Source organism: Apium graveolens, unplaced genomic scaffold (genome assembly GCF_009905375.1).
Source record: "Apium graveolens cultivar Ventura unplaced genomic scaffold, ASM990537v1 ctg24, whole genome shotgun sequence".
Taxonomy (NCBI): domain Eukaryota; kingdom Viridiplantae; phylum Streptophyta; class Magnoliopsida; order Apiales; family Apiaceae; genus Apium; species Apium graveolens.
Window position 1 is genome coordinate 226 of NW_027417638.1, and position 23084 is coordinate 23309.

The 23084-nt window shown below is 33.0% G+C and overlaps 4 non-coding genes and 1 pseudogene across 4 annotated transcripts; all 5 read left to right on the top strand.

Moving 5' to 3' along the window:
- Positions 1 to 252: 252 nt before the first annotated feature.
- On the top strand, positions 253 to 355 carry LOC141700469 (U6 spliceosomal RNA). Its single transcript, XR_012566358.1, has one exon. It is a non-coding gene; the product is annotated as a U6 spliceosomal RNA (small nuclear RNA).
- A 1576-nt stretch (positions 356 to 1931) lies between these two features.
- LOC141700464 (U5 spliceosomal RNA) lies at positions 1932 to 2052 on the top strand (annotated as a pseudogene).
- A 16927-nt stretch (positions 2053 to 18979) lies between these two features.
- On the top strand, positions 18980 to 19196 carry LOC141700473 (small nucleolar RNA U3). The gene has a single exon (XR_012566362.1). It is a non-coding gene; the product is annotated as a small nucleolar RNA U3 (small nucleolar RNA).
- Positions 19197 to 20820: 1624 nt separating this feature from the next.
- LOC141700461 (U5 spliceosomal RNA) lies at positions 20821 to 20937 on the top strand. Its single transcript, XR_012566353.1, has one exon. It is a non-coding gene; the product is annotated as a U5 spliceosomal RNA (small nuclear RNA).
- Positions 20938 to 22053: 1116 nt separating this feature from the next.
- On the top strand, positions 22054 to 22199 carry LOC141700459 (U4 spliceosomal RNA). Its single transcript, XR_012566351.1, has one exon. It is a non-coding gene; the product is annotated as a U4 spliceosomal RNA (small nuclear RNA).
- Positions 22200 to 23084: the final 885 nt, after the last annotated feature.

The following is a 23084-nucleotide window of genomic DNA, read 5'->3' on the forward strand; positions in this document are numbered from 1 at the left end:
AAACTAACCAGTGACTAGCTTAGAATTTAAAGAACAGTCTGCTAAAACTTTAAGCCATAACAATCCCATAGGAACGCAATGTTCGCGCAGCTTTGTTATCCATAACACCTAATGCATCAAGCATTGCATGAGCACAATTATAGATTCAAAGCCTTCATGTTGGCATACACTTGATTTCTTTTAAAAACCTCCCACATTGGCCAAGAATAGTGTTAACTTATTCTTTATATAATAACAGTTTAATTACACATTGTCCCTTCGGGGACATCCGATAAAATTGGAACGATACAGAGAAGATTAGCATGGCCCCTGCGCAAGGATGACACGCACAAATCGAGAAATGGTCCAAATTTTTTTGCCAATCAAATCTAGGAAATGGACCATAGTTTTGTTACAAAACTCTTTCCGTTCAAAATCTAGCCATGAAATCAGGGCTGGAGGAAACCTACTACGAGTCCAAGATCCCCGAATATATTTTTTAAAATTATTACATAAAATTAGAAAAAAATTACAATCACAATACATAGGAAAAATATCGGTTAACTGTAAAATATTAGCTAAGATACAACCAACCAGAAAAAAAACGTACTTCAAGATTTCCTTACTGATTGAATGGCCATTAGAGTCCACTATTTTTAATTTATCCAATAAAACTGATGAATACAAATAAAATACAATCACTCTTAATATAATACCTATTACTACTTTACTAGTTATAACTTATATTAATAGTAACAACTAATTTTAACTACTTCTGACCAATGGCCTATACTTATAAAGTTACTACGCACTGCATGCACTCACACATCCTCCTAACTTCCTATAGAGTATTATGTATGCACTCGCCCATTCTTACCGCACAATATGCCAGTTCTAGTTTAGTCCTTTATTTTGACATATCGACTAAATGGTGCAGAATTAGAATTTTAATTCTCAATTCAAGATATAAAGGACCATATCTATAAGTGAAATCTAGAAACATGCACTAAGCCTTTTATATCATGCCCTCTTGAACCTAGCCATGAAGTCACCTTCTTTTAAATGTACGACCGACAATTAAGAGATCAAAAGGTTTCTAGTTGCACAATTGAGGTTTCGTTCCTGGATTCTTAAGTCCGGCTCGGATACGTATGCTTGTGAATTTAAGTTTCGAGATAAATCAAAAGTAAAATGCCTATCTAATTAAGCTGCTATTGGATCCAATGAGATAATCTTTAGCAATCAACACAATCCTTGTTTTCGTTATCAACTCCAACAAGTTGAACACTGATGGAGGTTAAATAGTATCTTAAGAAGTGTCACTGTACACAACAAAACTTTTTTCAATTTAGCTAACTTTGCGCCCTTACCAGATTCATGCCCACTTATGTTTTCACCGTAACATTAGCGTTCTTTAAACTTTTGTACACGTAACAAATTGCTTCCTTGCTGCTGCATTGAATCAAATATACATTATTAATCATTTTTATTCAAATCAATTATGTAAAACAGAGTTTTGCTTAACAGGTTATAGGCTGCAATATGAACAGGTACTTGCACAAGGAAAAAGTACGGGCAGATTAGAGGCACTTAAGGCTCTGTCACGATCCTTTACTACAGTGACAGTATACGCATTAGGTTGAACTACAGCTTGTCACAAGCTAACAGATTACACAAAGAAAGCTAGCAGCGAATAATTCTCAAGCGTACAATCAGTACATCCTGCACATAATTTCACCTTGCTACAAAAAACTCTAGAATCGCCAATCCACATAACCCACGTCTATATACAGAATTATACAAGCCCCTCTTAGAATTACCAAGTTCCATATGGTTATTCATTTTTTTGGGAATTCAAAGAAATTCCACATTGCATGAATAAGGTAAACAACATTATCAACATCACATATCAAAGAGCTGTCCGGATTTCTACTAATTGAACGCAACCACGTGACCATGTGATGAGCACAAAGCAAACTATTGTTTCACCTTTTACTTAAAAATAACGTGTGCTTGTCACTTACAGTGGAATATTAATATCCTATCTTCAAGGGGGTTTCTGTATGGATCTCCGAGCAATTCAAGCTACAAGACTAATGCAATCCACCGACTAAAAGGGTTTACCAAACTCTGAAGTGTTTTAACAAACCCGTCCATCTGTGTCGTAATTATTTCAATATATTCACATAGTTGTTAAGTCTACAATTCAAGGTCTAAAATTTATGCAATACACCCACTTAAGGGATAACTAAATCCTAACTCACGTGTCTGAATATACTGGTTCAACAGTGAGAACATAACTATTAAGGCAAGGGACATGATTGCATAAAAACATATTACCATTAATACTTCATCATCATAACCTCTGATTTGAAGGGACGTACGAAACAACCCCGAATGTCTGAACCAGCCAAATGTTGATTCCCGTCTCAACTCCAAAAGTTAAATGGCTGATGGAGCATTTCCTTATGAGAAGTGATGCCTACATATTAAGAATGAAATTTGAGCAAGAGGTCAATTAATGTATAGAATCAGCTTTTAATTTTGTTCGAATAAAACATAAACAAACATATAAAAGAAATATAAAAAATGGAACGGAATTACATCAAATGATTCCACCTTGAATTTTGGACTAAAAAGGTCCACAAAGAAAGTAGATTTGCAATTGAACCGAGTGCATTTATTTTCTTACACGGAGATGTTAATTTTTTTGTCCTCTGTAACTTTAAAAAACAGAATGCAGATAGTACTTGTACTGATTTATTTTTCCATACCTGCTTTTAGATGTTATACAAGTTAACTTCTCGTAGGTAAATTTTTGGAATGCACAATATTTATCCATCCTTCCTTTCTATTTACTTGCCTCAAGCATAACTCTAGAAACGATGAAGACCGGAAGAATATATTGTTGACAATTGCAGTGACAGCCACTTGGTCAAAACTTTGAGTAGAAAGATGAATTCCTTGATATTAGTAGAAATCCCTGAGTCATTCAAAACAGAACATGAGATCAAAAGAATATGTTAATGCAGTCATACTATGTAGAGCTGGCAATTTGGTATACAACATGATAAAACGACACGAGAACGACACGATATAAATGGATATGTGTTCAGCTTTTTGGTACACGAACACGAAAGTACACGACACAAAAGAACACGAAATCTAAACGGGTACGGATATGTGTTTACCCTTAGATACACGACACGACACGAAAGTACACGAAATAATAAATTTTTTAATAATTTTTTAATATTTGTATATTCATTTATATAAATATACATATTACTATAATATTATATGTATATATACATAAAATTCATGTATATTATAAAGTTATATCCAAAAATATACAATTATATGTAAATATATATATTTGTAATATATATATAAATATTTATATGTAAAATTATATCAAACTATATAATATTTTATATATTTATTAAATTATTTATTTATTTATTTTTATACACGAAACGATGAGTTACGGATATGTGTTTACCCTTAAGTACACGAATGCTAAACGGGTCGGATATGTGTTTGTTCTTCACTACACAAAACACGAAAGTACACGATACGAAAAGTATACGAACGACATAAATTGCCAGCAAATAATGGGACCAAATTGTTGGAAGATGCAAATGTTCATAGTGATTAGCAGAACTCAGAATTAAGTTCACCAGTTCTTCTCCGGTTCTAATAATCAATAAACTCTTACAAAACAAACACTGCCTTATGCGTGAGAAGAGGACTCTGTCTGAACTCTGAAGTAGGTGTACGTGTACAACACACACTCAAACATGCTTTGAGTGTCTTGGAAATCGTGATGCTTGTCAGTTGCAGCTTAGGCCTCGAGACTTCCCTTTAAAATAATAATCTACTACTTTAGTCCTCGGGCCGTACCGGTTAATATCTAGTTTATTTGAAATGAATGTTTTAGTTTAGTTTAGAAAAATCAAGTAGATATTAAAAAAATATTTTATATTAATATTTTTTTAATATGGAAAAAATAATTTCATCAATAATATATTAATCATTTATGAAATAATATTAATAAAAATTTGCATCGCACGGGCGAATAAGATGTAATTTGATTCACCTCTCGATTTAGTTTAGTTGTCTCTTTTAATCACGACAGTCACATGTTTTTAATAAAATAACTATGACAATTCGATCAAAATTTTTTTAGTGTCTCTTGTTGGCTCTTCGTGGGAGGAATGCCGATCAAAATTGTCAACTTTTAGCTTCATTCGGCACTTTCCTAAAAATAAAAATGATGTCATGTGACCTACTAAAAACATGTACTTTCATATTTATTTTTAATTATATTTGTATATAAATATTTTGACAACTTTAAATGCTAATTGTTATAATAAATTTTGATAAGAAATATGTCAAAAAGTACGGTCCCAGAACAAAACAATAATATATTAGTATTACTGATGAGTTTGACAATATTAACAAACTTGAATTTGTACACCAATTGGTATTGCTCGTATGCCCACTAATTATGTAACATCGTATCAGAGTTCGGACCGATAAATGACTCAGATTCGAGTCCTTGTTATACTAATATTCTCATCTATATTATATTATAATAGACGAAATATTAAAAATTTGGTAGTCGGTTGGTCGGTACTTGCTGAAATTACTTAATTACTCTTACTTAATTATTTAAATTCTAATTATTGGGTCGAACAATTCTAATTATAATTGATCTTGTAGACAACTTCATCTATTACTTTACCAATTTCAATTCTATTTTATATCAAACTCTATATCATTATAATTTATATTAAATTCAACTTATTCTACCAATTCATATTGTAATTCATATCGACTTCTATATTATTCTAATTTGTTACTTCAGGCTAAATTAAATTTAAGCAAAATAAATATAATTATTAAGATTTAGTTGATATATCATGTGAATCAGGTTAAGATAAAATAATAATATTAGCAATCCTCCAAAAAAAATTATATAATGAACTTGGATAAATTAATTAATATATTTTATTTATCTAGGATAAAAAAATACATTATATAATTGATGCAGACTAACACAAAACTAAAATAAAAATATAATTCGACTAACAAAAATAAAATTATATATACTAATTATTCAGTCTAAAATAAAATTATCTTATTGATCTAGACTCTAAAAAATTAAAATTAAACTAAAAATAATTAGTTTGATTTGGTCGGTGTATTGGGTATCGGGTTAAAATAAAATAATGTAAACCACTGATCTGAGATAAATCAAATTAATATTAGAATAAGTATAATTCGTATCCTACTGATGTGAACTAAAAATTCAAATTTTAATTTAAACATAAATATTATTTTTTTTAAAATACATATAGAATTATCAATAAAATTATATTGTTCAATCAGTAATATTGTCTCTTTCAAATATCTTTTATAGAATTATAGTTAATCAATTAAGTAATCATCATGCTAAAAATAATATTTTTTTAAGGTCCCGACATAATGGAGATATTATATTTTTACCCTCAATAAAATAATAATTTCGTTATAATAATATTTCCCCCTTACCAATGCTATCACTTTAAATAAGTTTAAATGTTCTAAAAAGTTATGAATATACAAGTCTACTGATATAATTATTATGAATTCATATCATATAGAGTTTTAAATGAACAAAATTAGGAATTGAATTCAATTTTTTTAAAAAAAATTATATAATATTAAAAAAAATCTGTGAGATCCGTGCATCGCACGGGTTTTAACCTAGTAATAATTAATTAATCAATGCACCATAAGAGGATGCGCGTGATCTACTTTTCATGTGTCGGGACCGGTTGATGACTTGTGTGTGGGTTTTCGAGTGACCGGAAGTGGTTAAATATTAATATAAAATTGTGATAATTGTAATAAACGGAATACAATACAATTTTTTGTTTAATTTTCACAAATTTTGGTTCATTTTGTTTGATTTTCACATTTTTTGGTTCATTTTGTTGGGAATGGAAATTTTGTATCTAAATATCAAATCATAAATAAACAATATATCCTTTCATTTAAAACTGTGCATAATCTGTGATTATATCTCACAATTAAATGTATAAGATGAAGTAAATCTTAACAAATACTTATTAATTCTTAAATAGTCTGGGAATATATCACTAGAAGAAGACGGTTTTTCTCCTATGAAGTGAGAGCTTTTGTTTTTCTCTCCCTTTTCGAAGTGTGAGAGTGTTGTCTTTTTAATGGCGAGAGTAGAGGATATCAACGATAGGTTAGCAGAAATGGGGATTGACGATGAGCAGAATACGGAACTTGTGTTTGAGGAGGAGGACGAGGACATATCGAAAACGTTTGAAACTTGTCTAGTAGGTCATTTTTTGACTGATAAGAATCTGAATGTTCGAGCTATGAAGTCCAAAATGGCGGATATATGGCGACCTGCAAAGGGGATAAATATTAAGAAGTTGAAGCCAGGTGTGTTTCTTTTCCAACTTTATCAGTTGGATGATTTGGAATGGGTCACAAATGGAGGGCCTTGGAGTTTCGATGGTGCGATGCTTATCACTAGTAAAATTGGTTATGGTGAAGATCCACTGGAAGTTCCATTAATCCATTTACAATTCTGGATTCAGTTATTTGGTGTTCCTTCAGGGTTGATGACTAAAGCAGCGGGGAAACAGTTAGGCAATTTCTTTGGTACGTTTATCTCATATGATCCTAATAATAACTCTAGTATATGGCGTGACTGCATGCGTCTGAAGATCAATGTTGATATAAGGCAGCCTCTAAAACGTAAGAAAAAGATTTGCAGGAAGAATATGTCGGAATGCATTGTCCAATGTAAGTATGAAAGACTTGGCGACTTATGTTTTGTTTGTGACGTGGTGACACACACTGAAAGGTTCTGCAACAGAAAATCAGCATCGTTGAACAAATATTGTCCTCGTGAATGGGGGGCATGGTTACGAGCTCCGACCAGGAGATCGTTGGGGCAAGAACGAAGCCGTTTTCTCCGTGATGATAGGGATACAGATTGGGACGGGAGTCAAGGAAAATTTCATGTCAATCAGCATATTCCGAGGGATTCTTTTATTCTAGTGGGATGTACCGGTGTGTATGGGCGGGATTTAAGTATTGAGTTATCTGATAAAGCTAATAGTCAGGGATTTGTTTTTAAATCTGTTGGGGAGAACTCTTTGGCGGTACATGATAGAATTACTGGGCCTACTGAGGAGGAATTAATTGGGCTAAATATGGAGGACAGTAATAAAAGGATACGTGGGCCAGAAAATTCTATGTTAATGGATATTGAGAATGGGGTTACTTCTGTTATTGGGCTTTCTAAAGTTGATTGTCCAGTTTCATCTGGTTCTGATTTGGCTCGCTTGGGCTCAGCTTGCTTGGCAAGCGAGCCAGGCCCAATGATTTTTCTTAGTTGAAAATGTCGAGGGTTGGGATCCTCTCGCACAGTTCGAGTCCTTGGAGATCTCATCAGGTCACATAAGCCTGAGTTTCTTTTCCTTTCGGAGACTATCTCGTTTGCAAATAAAATTGAGGAGCTGCGTATCAAACATGGTTTTGCTTCTTATTTTTCAGTTGATAGAGTAGGTCGTAGCGGTGGTTTAGCAATTTTTTGGAGACACAATGTTAAGTGTGAGGTTACTAGCTTCTCTCGTAACCATATTAATGTAAATTTTCTGAATAATGGGGCTGCTAGTTGGTCCTTGTCGTGTTTTTACGGGTTCCCGGAGAGGGCTCGTAGAAAGGATTCTTGGGAGCTTATTCATAAGTTGGCTAGTATGACTCGGCTTCCTTGGCATATTATTGGTGATTTCAACGATATGTTGTATCCGCAAGACAAATGGGGGGGGTGTTCCTCAAGCTACTTCTTTATTGTCTGGTTTTAAAGATGCTTTGGACGATTCTTTGCTGGTTGAATTGGATTTACAGGGAGGTGACTATACCTGGGAGAAATCTCAAAGTACCCTGGAATGGGTTAAAGAGCGTTTAGATAGAGCTTTCGCAACTCGAGATTGGTTGCTTGCGTTTCCTCTCTGCAAGTTACAGGTGGTTCCAGTGCCGGTGTCTGATCATGATCATTTGCTTCTTGATCTGTATAGTGTGGCTTTTTCTAAAAAACAATTTCGTTTTCGGTTTGAAAACACGTGGTTACAAAAGCCTTCTTTTCGTTTCCTCTCTGTAATGTGCTTTATAAGATTTTATCAAAAGTGCTAGCCAACAGGTTGAAGAGAATTTTGCCACATATTATTTCCGAAAACCAAGCCGCTTTTGTTCCTCACAGAAGTATAAATGACAATGTGCTCATAGCATTTGAGCTCATTCATCACACGAAGAAAGCAGTTGGGGGTGGGGAAGGAGATGTGGCGCTTAAGCTCGATATTTCGAAGGCCTACGATAGAGTTGATTGGAACTATTTAAGGCGTCGTCTGCAAGTTATGGGTGTTTGTGACCAATGGATAAAGTGGATGCTCATGTGTGTCAAGACAGTATCTTATGATGTTTGCTTTAATAGTAGCACTATTGGTCCAATTATTCCGTCGAGAGGAATAAGGCAAGGAGACCCTCTTTCTCCCTACCTATTTCTATTTTGTGTTGAGGGATTATCAATCTCTTTGATAAATGTTGTTGATAGAGAGGATATTCATGGTGTCAAGGTGACTCGTACAGGCCCTGTAATATCCCACTTTTTATTCGTCGATGACTCGTTTTTGTTTTTCCGGGTAAATCAAGTTGAAGCAGAGGCAGTCAAACGAATTCTGGATGAGTATGCTGTAGTTTCGGGTTAATCCATCAACTATCAAAAATCGGGCATTTTCTTCAGTTCAAATGTCAAACAAGAAAAACGAGGGCTGATTTCAAATATTTTGGGGGTTCATAATGATCTTCAGAATAGTATGTACCTGGGTTTACCCTCTCTGATTGGGAGATCAAAGAAACGTGTGTTTGGGTTTGTGAAAGACAGGTTATGGAAGAGACTCCAAGGCTGGAAAGCTAAAAAAAAATCACGTGCAGGGAAGTCTGTCCTTATCAAGAATGTTGCAACAATTATTCCTTCATATTGTATGTCCTCTTTTCTTCTTCCTGAAATGATGTGTAAGCAGATGGAAATGATGATGAATAAGTACTGGTGGCAATCAGGTTTTGCGGACAGGAAAAGAATTCACCGGGTTGGTTGGGATGGCATGAGTATGTCCAAGTGTCAGGGGGTATCGCTTTCAGGAATCTGTATGGTTACAACATTGCTCTCATGGCCAAGCACGTATGGAATTTCATTTACAAGCCTAATTCTCTTGTGTCGCGATTTTACAAGGCAAGGTATTTCTCCAACACGCATATTCTCCAAGCTATTGTGCGTCCTGGTTCTAGTTTTATCTGGCAAGGCATTGTCAAGGCAAAGAACGAAGTTATGCAGGGTTATGGATGGATTCTTGGGGATGGGAAAACTATCAAATGTTTTCAAGATCCGTGGCTAGCTGGGAAGGTTGGTTTTAAAGTCGATCAGTCTAGAGAGTATGCTGATAACACCTCTGTTGTGTCTCCATTATTTCAAGAGAATGCTAGAGAATGGGACACTAGAAAAGTCATGGAGATTTTCTCTAATGTGGATGCTGATTTGATTTTGGCAACTCGAATTCCTGCTAGTTCTGTGGATGATCGTTTGGCGTGGACAAGGACTACGAATGGCAAATATTCAGTTAAAACTGGGTATCAATTATGGCATGGTCGAAATATTGGCACTGGTAATGTGGTTCAATCGCAGGGTTGGAGTAAACTATGGAAACTTGATCTCCCTCGTAAAATCAAGGTGTTTTTATGGCGATTATGCAGAGATAATATTCCGGTGAAGTCGAGATTAATTGTAAAAGGGGTGGCTTTATCTCTTGTGTGTCCTATGTGTGATAGGGGGAATGAAGACTTACTCCATCTTTTTATGTTATGTTCTTTTGCTATGAGTTGCTGGCACTATGCAGGGTTATCTGTCGATGCAGGGGTCGATGAATCTATCCCATCTTGGCTTCTTGCTCGACTCTCGTCAATGGATATGGCTCAGATTAGTACTGTTGTCAAGGTGTTATGGGGCATCTGGTTTTTCCAGAATAAGAAGGTGTGGAAAAATAAGTTAGTTACAACATCTCTGGAAATGGATTGGAGCGCCAAATGTATTGCAGATTGGAAACGTGCTAAAGATTCTCGAGCTCCTCGGTTAAACCAGCTCCATAAGTCGAGTTCTCAATACTCTATCCGACGGAAGAAGCCAGATGTTGGGTCATTTAAACTCAATGTGGATGAAATATTTCGAGTTGGAGCTTCTTCTTTCTCTGTAGGGTTGGTGATTAGTGATCATGACGGTGCTTTTGTAGCTGCTAAATCTTTGTCGTATCCGATGGTTTCTACGGTGTTTGAAGCAGAGGCTGTAGCCATTCATGCAGGTCTGTCTTGGCTATCCTCTCTTCACTATACTTCAGTTTTCATCAAATCGGATTCTCTAGTTAATGTTCGTGCTCTCCAGTGCTCTCACGAGAATTTGTTGGAGGTTGGCCATATGTTGGAAACTTGTCGTAGTATTCTTGATTCTTTTACAGGCTTTTCCATCTCGTTTATTTAAAGACAAGCGAACAAGGTTGCTCACTTAGTAGCATCTTTACCTTGTTCTCTAAATTGTCCTTATATTGTTATGTCTCCTTCAGGTCTGTTGTTGAAGGCTATTTTGTCTGATGTTTCTTAAGAATGCAAGCTGCTTTATTCAAAAAAAAAACACTTAGAGAGAAATATCATTTTAAAAATGATAATCTCATATCAAGATTTAAAATAAAAAATAATATATAAATGCACACCATATGTCCTTATATCTCACAATTATATATACAAGATGAAGTAAAGCTAAATTGAGAGAGAGAGCTACAGAAGAATGTTCTCGATTTACAATCATGCATTATGTTAATCTATTATCCACGAGTTCTACTACTTTATATCTAAGAACGTATCAAATGACCTTTAACAAGAAAATGTTGTTATGTCTAAGTGGCATAAACATGGTTATTGCTCCATTTTGATTAACATTTTTCAATTACAATTGTTAGATATTGTTAGGAATATGTGTATTAGTTTGATGATAAGTTAAGCAAAACACTTAAGTAAAATATAGTGTTTGTAGCCTCAACGGATAAGACCACTCTGGCTATCCGTTGATGGAGTAGTTTTACTTAGAAATAAGTTTAGTATTGTAGCACATTTCAGTTTCTGTATTTAAGTTATAATTCTTAGAAGTTGTGGGAAATTATAAGTCATGTTGACTACTAGTGGATATGCAAATAGGAGGGCTAATTGTAAAAAATTTCATGCCTTGTAAGTTTATATAAATGAAGTAGTATCAACTGATAAATTAAAGGCCTTCAACGGATGAGAAACAAAGCTTCAACGGATGTCTCTAAAGCTTCAACGGATAACATCCATCAACGGATGAATGCATCAATGGATAAAGCTTCAACTGCTAATACACCAACAGATGAAAACTTCAACGGATGCTCAATTCAATAGCAGTTGACAGTGACAATTCATAAGCTGACAGAGGCACATGGGTTGACAGAGACAATTGGAATGTGGCAGCCTCTTGGAGGAATCAAGAAAATGCAGCATTTCCATTCTGGTGCAAACAAGGAAGTATTCAAAGATTCACAGATTATCCTAGATTGCATTGATAGAGAAATGAAGAAGAAACATGTGAAGAACTATTTTAAAATTGTATTTTATCTTTGTCTTCACTTGTAAACTTGGTGATATATAAACCAGGTTGTAGCTAGTAATTAGAAATGAATTTTCCAGAGCTGTTTAGAAAAATATAGAGAGAAAATCATCTAGTTTGTACTAGGACGCAGCTGTGATCAATTCTTTGAATCACAGATTTTCTGAAATACACATCTCTGGTGGAATAACAAATCCACTAGAAAAGTTTTTAAAACTTTTGTGTTCTTTACATTTGTGTCCTGAATATATATCTGTCTACACATGCTCAAAGCAATTCACACACAACTGTTCATCAAAACACTCAGCCTTTGAAACTGCTCAAAACTTGAAAAAGTTTTGAAATTTACATTCAACCCCCCTTCTGTAAATCTTGTGGCACCCTCCAAACCCGGGTCAGAAGTTTGGGGTCCACACACACACCTTAATTATAACCTGCTTATAACAATAATAAAGATAATAATAATATATGCAATGACCCTACTTACCAACCACCACGGACCGCAACAGGTTAAAGTATGCACACAAGCCAAACACACTAATATATTACAAACCGTTCAAATCCCAACTATTTCAAATTCAAACTGAGTATTAAACATTATTACAAACTTTTACAAACTTAAATTATTCCAAAAGAAGCCTACTAGCTCAGCTTTCTCAACCTGAACCCCTAGCTCTCGCGCTGGACTGGGGATCCTCTTTACCAACTGGTTCCTTTTTAACTGGAAAGAATATAAACAACATCGCACAAATGAGCTAACTAGCTCAGCAAGTCACAATGACAAAACTGAGAATAATGATCATCAGGTGAATATGGTTATGATATCAAGTGAACAATGGATTACGATTTAGAATTGGATATTATACTTTTAATTTAAAACCAAGGTTAGGCTGCTGATCAGTCACGCACTAACCCCGAGCAAGGCACACAGCATTGCTCTAACTACTGGATCCAAGGCACACATTGGCCTAACTTGACCATTATATGGTCTGACCACGAATCTGGTCCACAATTTTATAAAAACAATCCAATTCTAACATAATAACAGAATATGCAATAATAAACAATAACCGAAATCATTAACAACAATAAATGTTTAACAATGAAAGGGTTTCAATCCTTGCAAGGATCAACAAGGTACTTTCAAAGCTTGAATGCTGGGTAATGAAAGAATTGGATAACAAAGGAAACAACGTTTCAGGGTTTCAAGAATTTGGTCTTTCAAAGCATAAGATATCATGGATTGAGTATATAATAATTCAGTTCAGTGTCTGGTATTTAGTTTGTATGTATTTGTGGAGTAGTATCGTAGATTTGTGGTTCGTGTTTGGGTATACAATAATCAATGGCTTAGAAAGAATATGGTTCATAGCTCAAGAACAATAACTGAAATCAGGATTTAGGTTTCCGTGCTTCAAAGCACTTGCAATGTCAACAAGACTATCAAGAATTACAATATCTCGAGAAAATTCAGAACACTTGCCTGATATTAGCTTACTATCCTGCACTTGCTTTCAATCACAATCGTTTTACTCCTCAACTACCTGTTTCCCTTTCCTACGCCTTGCCTCTTCTGCTCACATATCATAAGCATCTATCAATCATCAACTCACATGATTCTATTCAACACATACTTCTATCTACCCTTCGTTTTACCCAAATCCGATTAACGGATTGAAAGTTATGCGATAATCAAGTAAACACCGAATATATAGACCGATAGTCAATTAACAAGTCACATGTAGCACATAATACATCACGTAATCAATGATATATTATTTATAAAGAAATCTCGGGTCATAAATAGGCTTTCTGGTATTTAAAATGATTTTTAAAACATTTTTCGGAATTAAAACGGGTCGTTGGATCAATTTCGGGTTAATAAACAGGGTTCGGTTGGCCCATTCTGGCTCCGAAATAATTTTAGAATAATTATCGAGCCTTGGAAATAATTTAGAATAATATTTTAAAACTCGAAACTATTTTTCAGAATTTTTAAATTATTTTTAAATAATTAAATCTAATTAAATAACTAATTAAAATCAATTAATAATTAATTAAATCAATTAATCAATTAATTTTCGAATTAATTGACTAATTAATCAATTAAAAATTAACTGAAATTAATTAACTAATTAATTCAGATTTATTTGTGAATTAAAAATAATTTTCGGAATTAAAATAATAATTTTTAGAATTTTCAGAAATTAAAAACGAATTTTTATAATAAAAATAAATAGGAAATATGATTTTTAAACATTTTTAAAACAGGAATCCAATTTTTTGCAAAGTCTGGAAACTACAGGGACCAAACTACATCGTTTTCAAAACTGCAGGGACCAAACTACAATTTTGCAGTCCAGTCGCCGGGAAAAAATCGGAGTGGCCGGAGAACATGTTCCCGACGTCCTCACCCCACCAACACCTACAGATCACATCTACAGGTTACCGGGAACACAACCATGCAATCAAAACAACCTAACAATCCCTGAGTTGGCCGGAATTTGGCCGTGAAGTTTTCCAGTTTCCGGCGAACATCGAAAAACTTCAAAACACAACTCCCTTCTCTACAGACCTCGTTGGTTCATGAAACTTATACGACTAGATTGCAAATTTCACAGAGAACACAACCCACTATAACACAGCATCAATCTATCACAGAATAAGAAACCCCCAAATTTCAATTAAGAACATTCATACGGGTTATAAACCCTAATTTTGAAATTCGAAAATTAAACTCAAATTTGAACATGTTATTGAACTCCAAATCAGACATATGACATATGAAAATCATCAGGAAAACAATCTCTACAACATGCAATCATCAAATCATACAAACAATCATCCGAACAAAAAATCATATTTTTAATAAAATAAATTCGAAAATAAATAAATTTTTAGAAAAATAACCTTGATTTCTGCAGTGAAATAAAGCTCAGAATCTGATAGAACACCTCAAATCCTTCGTTTTGGTTACTCAAGCTTTAAAAACAGAGATCGGTAACGCCTTCGTTTTGCTGTTTGATTCTTAGAACAGTTTTAAGAAATTAGGGCTTTTCTCTGAAAATTATATAATTAACTATCTGCAAATGATTTTGATACGAAATAAAATACGGTAAAAGGCTATTTATAATTACGGAAAATTTGTATCCCGTTGGATCATTCCGGATATAAGACAGTACGTTTATCTGTAAAAACTGATCCAAACGGTATCGGTTTTCGGGATAATTATCCAAATCAGTACAATTTGTACTGCGGTCTTGATCTCAGCGCCTGGTTACACGTATTACGAAGTGATAATTGGAATAGTTTAATAAAAAGCTCCCGTTTATCGAAAATACGGGTTTTATTGATTTACCGAAACGAATATTGTATCGAAAATGTTGCGCCGGGACCCGCGCAGGACAAACCGTAAGCCGGATCGAAAAAGTCGAAACATGAAAAATGCTCGGAATATTCCAATTAGGTTAGGAAGGAGTTCTCGGAAGAGTTTCGGGTTCCAAAAACGTAACAACGGTTGACGTCGGTTGGTTCCTGTTTTTATAAAATAGATTTTAATTAACCGGAAAAAGATTTTAGAAATTTCATATGATTCTTATAAATCCATATATCAACATAAAAATAATTAGGAAGATATGATAATTATCTATATTTTATTTTGGACATATAAAAATTAAAATACTCAATTAATATTATTTTTGAATATTCAAGTACAGATAACACTTAACAATTAACTCACAGAATAGATACTGGGCACACATAATAATATCAAAAATAATTACACGATATATCCCGGATATTACAAATCTCATTGTTAGTTACTTGGGAATAACAGATATTTTAAATTAAATTGATAAAAAATATTAAATTTAGTAGTAAAATTATTATATACATTAGTCTCGTATTTAAATCTCATCAACAACATTAGCTAATTAATAAAATTACAACTAATTTATACATTCATCTCAAGTTTGAATTTCACCAATAACATTTAGTACCATAAACAATATTTATTAATTACAATGTAAACAAATTTCATTTAACAAATAATTCATACATATAATTCATATTACAAATACGACAAAAAAATATATTAAAAATAATGAAAAACTAGAGCTTGTAAAAACAACTGATACGAATTAATTATACACAAATTTAATATTATGATTTAAAACTATTCCAAAACAAGTTCATATAAAATTTATGCGACTCTTCCCTAATAATTGATTTTCACCCATTATAATGCGTTCGTTTAAGTTATTTATAAAAATGAAAAATTCAATTATTTTTAATGAAAGAATTTTAAAATATTTATTTACAAATAATTGAATGTATTGATTTACATGTACAAATAAATGACTCATTACCTCCTATTTAGAAAATAAATAGTATCTTTTATTTTTTTACACGTACATTTAAAAGTTTTACCAATGTAGTAAAAAATATCGTTTTCAAAATCTTTTTTTGGAATAAAAGTTATAAACTAATTATTTTATTTGCAAAAAAACATTAAAAAAATAATTTATTTACTATATAGTCAAACTTTTTAAAATTACGTGCAAAAAAGTCAAACGATTATTACAAACATAGAGAGTATTTTTTATGACAAAATAATATGATCCAATGAATACCCGATCTGAAATTTAAAATTTTGGATTTACCCAAACCTAAATTTTTTGATTTGAATTTGGATATGAAATTGATTTTTAACCTCGAAAAATTTTGAATTTGGATTTGGATTTCGAGTATATCGAGCCAAAATACGAAACGCAATTCAAACTTGATCCGAACTTGAAACCCGAAATAAACCTGAACATATGTATTATAATTATATATATTACACATTATAATATATTTTATAATATATATATATATATATATTTCCCGGAACCTATATTTTTATATTTATGTTAAATTTTAACTAAATAAATTTAATAAAATTTAATTATTGTATAATTAAAACAGTTGATAAGGTGCATAGAGAATCTTCTAGTAATAAATTTAATTAATTGGGTATCTATTAAGTTGATTTTTAAAATGTTAGTTATACATATAAAACACAATTAAAATTGTGGTGAAATGGTTGAAAATGGACTGTTAAAATGTTTCACTTGCAAGTCACAATTTTGATCTCAATCACTTGAAATATTATTAATTTATACAAAATTTTCAATTTCGGGTTTGAGTTTCGGATTTCAAATTTTGGGCGTGAATATTTAATTTAAAAAAATATATGTTTCACATATACCCGAATCCGATGAATTAGGTTCGGATATGCATTTTTGAGTATTTTCCGGGTTTAGACCGAACAATGAAATTCAGTTTGTTACGGTTCTGAAAATCATAATATACTTAACAAATAATATTAAAAGGCGAGTTTTTGACAAAACTTGAATATAATAACCAAAAACCAAAACCAAGGAAGTAGTTCCATCTTTGGAAAAATAGTATATTTAATGAATGGATCAATAAGTTGTATAAATATATAGTAGCATATAATCCGTGTGATTTACGAATAACTTTTAACATGACTTTTTTTATTACCATCTTGATTTAAAATTATATTTTCAATAGTTGGGAAATTAATTGAAAAAGATAATAAGTGATAATAATATATAGTTTATTGTATTTTGAGACAAATAGATGATGGTGAAAAATCAAAATACCCATCATTTGGAGGGGGCAAATTATCAAAACACAGTTTTGGCGATAAATATTCACCGAATAAGTATCTTGGAGATGCGTGTTTATTTCTTTTATCTCCGCGTGTTCCATTTTGGCAAATGCATGTTTTTTACCGAATTTTAAATAGTTGAATACGCACCTCCTGAATGCCATATTTTGGGTAGTGTTCAATTATTTTATTTTGGGCAGTTGATCTCCAAAAATGAGGTATTTTGATATTTTTTTAATAGATGAAGGGGGTTGTACCTGAATCCTAAATATAGATAATATAAAGTCTATAGATAATATGTTGATAATATGTTGTTAACGAGACTTGAACCAAGTGTTATGAAATACAGAATATCCAAATAAAAAATTAAAAATTTAATATGCTAAGGGGATTCGAACCCAGGTCCTACAAAAGTTATTAAGATATTAATATATTGAATATTATTTTATCATTACATCTAAGGGTTCTCATATTTTGCTTAAGATCTAAGATTGTTCTAAGATTGTTATTTATCATACCAAATAACTATACCGAACAACCAACAATACTATCAAATAGAGGGAGCCTATAACTCAGTAATGCACCGGTTGATTCCAACATTTGTTATCTTATTGTTAATATAATGTTAACCACATTATACCGAACAACCAACTTTCAAATAGTGAAGTCTATAACCGATGCGATACATGGATTAATTCCTAACATTTGAATATAATGTTTAACCGCATTTTCTATTCAGTCTTTTTCAAAATTATTGTTCATATTCAGTTAATATTATAATTTAAGTGTTAGTTTTTTTATAATCTAATTTAAGTATTAACTGTGTTAACTTATTTGAAAAATAAAATATATTTTTGGTAGGTATTAGGTTGTATGATCTTTACAGAAAAAGATGTGATTAAATAAAAAAAATGTAAATCTAATTGGTGACAAAATGAGTGAAACGAAGTGAGTATTATAATGGAGAATGTTAGCTCCAGTTGCAAGATAAAGAAAGAATATGCTCTTGTATTCTTCATAAAAAGAATACAAGACAAAACAAGTGGAACAAAGTGAGAATATTCTTCATAAAAAGGTGACAAAACAAGTGGAACAAAGTGAGAATTATAATTGAGAATGTTATAATTTTGAAGTTTAAAATAGATTGGCATGTACCGAACCTAAATATTCTATTAATGGAATTTGTTGAATAAAATACTATAATGGCTGGGCATATTGAAAAAGTTAAAGAACATATATTTAATGAATTCGAATATGCTCTTGTATTGGGCTGTTCAACTAAATAGATTTTAAAATAAATAGGTGAATATAAAAAATGCGCAGTTTTTTTAGCTCCAGTTGCAAGATAAAGAAAGAATATGCATACAAGTATCTAATCCTACAAAATACATGGGGCAAATGAAAAGAGATCAAGAAAAAAGTTATATTGCATGCTAAGTTTTGCCCCAGACCTTAACTTTTCAAAAGTTAAAAATACACTCATAGAGTGTTACTAGAAACTCGTGAATATCCCACATTGAAAGAACTTGAAACAAATACTCTGTATATTAACAAGGTGTGCAACCCTTTTGCTCACGACCTTACTTGAACAGGATCTGTTCTATAGTAATCGTACCTCTGTATCCTTGATTTCTAAGGAGACAGGTGACCAAGTCTGGTGGATGAATCATGACTGCAGGACCAGAGCGTGATTAACAGCCCTGCATGGTCAGTGCACCATTCAGAGCCGTAGAGGATCGTTCTCAGCTGGGGTTTCCCGGCTGGGGTGGTCTTGCAGTTGTCTGACAGACCCCCTTAAACTCTTTTTTGCTGCCCTCTTCATTTGGAGTGGTCTGCTAAAACATGGTGGCTTTTGTACATTCACAGACATTAACCCTTTTTTTCGTGCATCAAAGACCTTAACCTCTTTTCCCCACTGTTTTTCTTTGGATTCTTAAAATATTTGCTACTTATGAGTTGAGACCTGTACATCTTTAATCAAGGGGAACAGGGATGGTTGGGGCAAGACCAGAGCGTGATTAACAGCCCTCAGTGGTCAGTATGCCGCAGGTTCCCGTCTCTGCTATAAATGGATTTTTCTTTACTGGGACGGGCACATTACATTTCTAAGCATATTCTCTGCCTTGTATGTCCCATTTCTTCCAAGGAGCCGCAACACTAAGTTCAGGGTGTAGGGCAAAGAAAATGAGCTCAAACCGCACCTACATACGACAAATACAGAATAGTTTATTAGAGAACTGAAAATTGGACTACATCACAACAGTTAAAATCACTAGAACATTTAACAAAGATGGCCAAAACAGCAAACACAATTTCAAAGCACCTGATCATTTCCCTTTCCTGTGCATTCCAATCTCTCGGGCGACATCAACCATAGCCTGTCAGCATAAAATAAACAAGCTGAATACGTTACTAAACTACAGTGTAATGCATTTCATCTTTTTTATAAAATAGAGGTTATAGGTTTCAGGTTTTAGGTTTTCTGGCCCCAATTTTCTGTAATAGCCAAGTGAATTAGCTATTGACAATTCTTGCGTGATACTTAAGAAAGTATAAGGGCAGGCTGGATTGCATGAAAATGGTGAACGACGTTGTCAACATCACATATCAAAGAGCTGACCGGATTCCTTCTAATTAAACGCAGCCATGTGACGAGCACATAGCGAACTATTCTTTTGCCTAGGGACATACGCCTATTTTTAGAGTGGGGTTTATCTATGGAACACCTAACAATTCAAGCCATAAGATTTATGCAATCAATCGATGAAAAGGGTATACCTAAATCTTAACTTTGAAGTGTTTTAACAAACCTGTTCTACAATTGACGTGCTTCTCCTTTTTTGTCAACTGATAAGAACGTTCATGTGTCTTGATTCATTTAGTTAATGCTTTTTTTGTCAACTGATAAGAACGTTCATGTGTCTTGATTCATTTAGTTAATGCTTTCTGAAAGTTTACCTTCTACTATGTCCATCAAGTTATTTCCCGTGACTTCTATTAATTAATTTGGAGTTCATATCGCAAAAGCTAAAGATATTTAGCATAAAATAATGCAATAAGGAAATTTGTTGTGTTCTTCCCCTGTCCTGTCCCCTGGTTTACTTGGTGGAGTAAAGCCTTTTTCCTATTGAAGACCTGCAAAGCTTTGAATTTTAGACCACTCCGTTTTACATATTTTGACGGTCTCCTCGTTTGGCTTCTAGCTTTAAAACTTCAATAAAGGTTATATGGACTCTGAACTATTTCTTCTTATATTTAAATAGCACCAAAAGACAATATATTGTGAAGTGCATGCGAGCACTTGATCTACTCCGGTTAGCATACAACCCGCATCGAAAATATTATTTCACATCCATAAATAAATCGTCTAGCACACCTATAAATAACTAGCACCGAGGAAGCTTTAAAATCACACAGCCATGTGATGAGCACAAAGCGAACTATTCTTTCGCCTTTTACTAAAGAATACCGTGTGCTCGTCACTCATAGTGGCATACGCCTATTTTTGGAGGGGTCTTCCTTTTGGTTGGCTCCCTACAATTTAAGTTCATAATTAATAATTAATTCCATAGTTTAAATTGTTTTACTCACATGTGTTTGAAAAAAATTAAATATCAGATTTGTCACTCTTACTAATATTGATTAATAGAAAATTTGTATTTGTAAGTGTTAAATAAATTGATTACCAAGTGCAAATGATATCGATAAATGCACATATATGTGCTCGACAAGTAAAATTACTTCGAGTATCACACATTTTTCTTTTTTGAATGATACAACAAGCAACAAAATGAAAAGTTGTGAATTCTAGTATTTTATATAATATGTGGAGATTCTAAGAGATCTATTTACCAATTATTTTTAATTAATTAAAATAACTTTAAATTTAAAATAATTATTACTCAAAATTTTTTAAGATCTAAATATAATACATAAAATACTAGAATACACGAACTTTCACTTGGTTATAGTAACATTCAGGAAAAATATAGACTTAATAAAATATTATTCTTAGTTCTCAAGCACGTGTAATTTTTTTAGTTTGAATACATTTATTTTTTTATAATTACTATTAAACTTTGAGGGACGTGTAGTGTGTAGCACAAGTATAACAAAATTGGCATTCCAAAGGTGTTGCAAAATGAAAAGGCAATGCATTAGAACTTCGCAAATTCAATTGGTAAATTCATAAGTTCAATTCCAACTAGATGCCGGTTAAGTGCTCCTCGCTTATAATAGTATACCTAATTTTGAAGGGTGTCTACTGATTTTGCCACTACAACTTCAAAAATTTTTAAAATTAATTTTAAACATTTACTTAAAATCTACTTAGGTGTTCAACTCGAACTTTCTACCTCTAATTTTGCAAAAAAATATTGGTTGTTGAAGTTTGTATCATTTCCTTATTTTGTAAAATAATTATGTAAAACATCGTAAACTCTCGGTTTAGAAGGAGAAAACAACTTCTTATTTTAAGAATAAGATTAAAATTAAAAAAATGAAATGACCAAAGCTTGGGAAATGTTAAAACACTCTAGCACTTTTTTTCACTAGTCATACACTCGAACACCTAAACCACATCGCTTGATTTCTCAATAAAATTAGGAGGCAGCTGTTTAAAATACAAACAAGTACCAAGTTTAGTGGCATCTTTGCGCTTGGGGCAATGACGCAGCTAGTGAGGAACTAACCGAGGCGCGTCAATTGCTGGTTGAAAACTATTTCCAAACCCCCTCCTTGGTCTTGGCTTTGCCTCGTGTCATTGAGAATTTTTGGAAGGGTTCCCTCTAAACTAGGGAAAAGCCCTACAATTCTCAGTTTAATATTTTTCTAGTCCCACCCAAACCAACTTCACTAAATATCTCAACAGTTTACATCACGCTTGCTAAATACTAGTAACAGTTTAAAGCAGCAATCAAATATGATTTCTATAGCACAGAGGGCAATAAAAGCTTAAGAACTGATCTTCGTACCTTGCTTGTGGAAACATAACACCAACCTTCCTGATTACCATCTCAACTTGCCACCGTCTACCATCTCAACTTGCCACCTCAATTCCAAAAGTAGTTAAAAAAAATTTGAGCAACAGGTCGATCCCGTGGCATCAAACACAAACAACTGTCCAATCCATCAAACACAAACAACTGTCCAATCCCCCTAAGAATATATATGGTTATTTTTTTTTTTTTGAGAAGCCATGCAGCATGTAAAGACAGCAAGTCAGCAACAGGTCAATGCCCTGGCATCAAACACAAAAACTGTCTAATCCCACTAACACTTATAAATTTGTAGCAATTAACAGGATTATGTGAACAAAAGCCCCATTTACCTCATTTTCTGGCCATTGAGTTTTGATGCCAAATAAAAATTTTGTATTTCTTTGTATAGAACAGGCTCGGGATTGCACACTTTCCTGCAAGTCAAAGGCAAGCAGCTATGAATCATGCATGTAGAGTGTTTGTTTTCCAAGAGCATCAACTTGTTGGAGATGGTAGTATGGCACACATTCTGGATACCATCAGAACCGACCAATCTATATTCAGTGTCGGGGATTTTTCGAAGGAATCCCTTTAATACAGGGGTGAATCCTTATAACTCCAGTGTAAAATTTTTCATTGTTCACTAAAATCTGGTGGAACAAACAAGGCCTCGAATTAGTGAATCGCATTGAGAAGAATA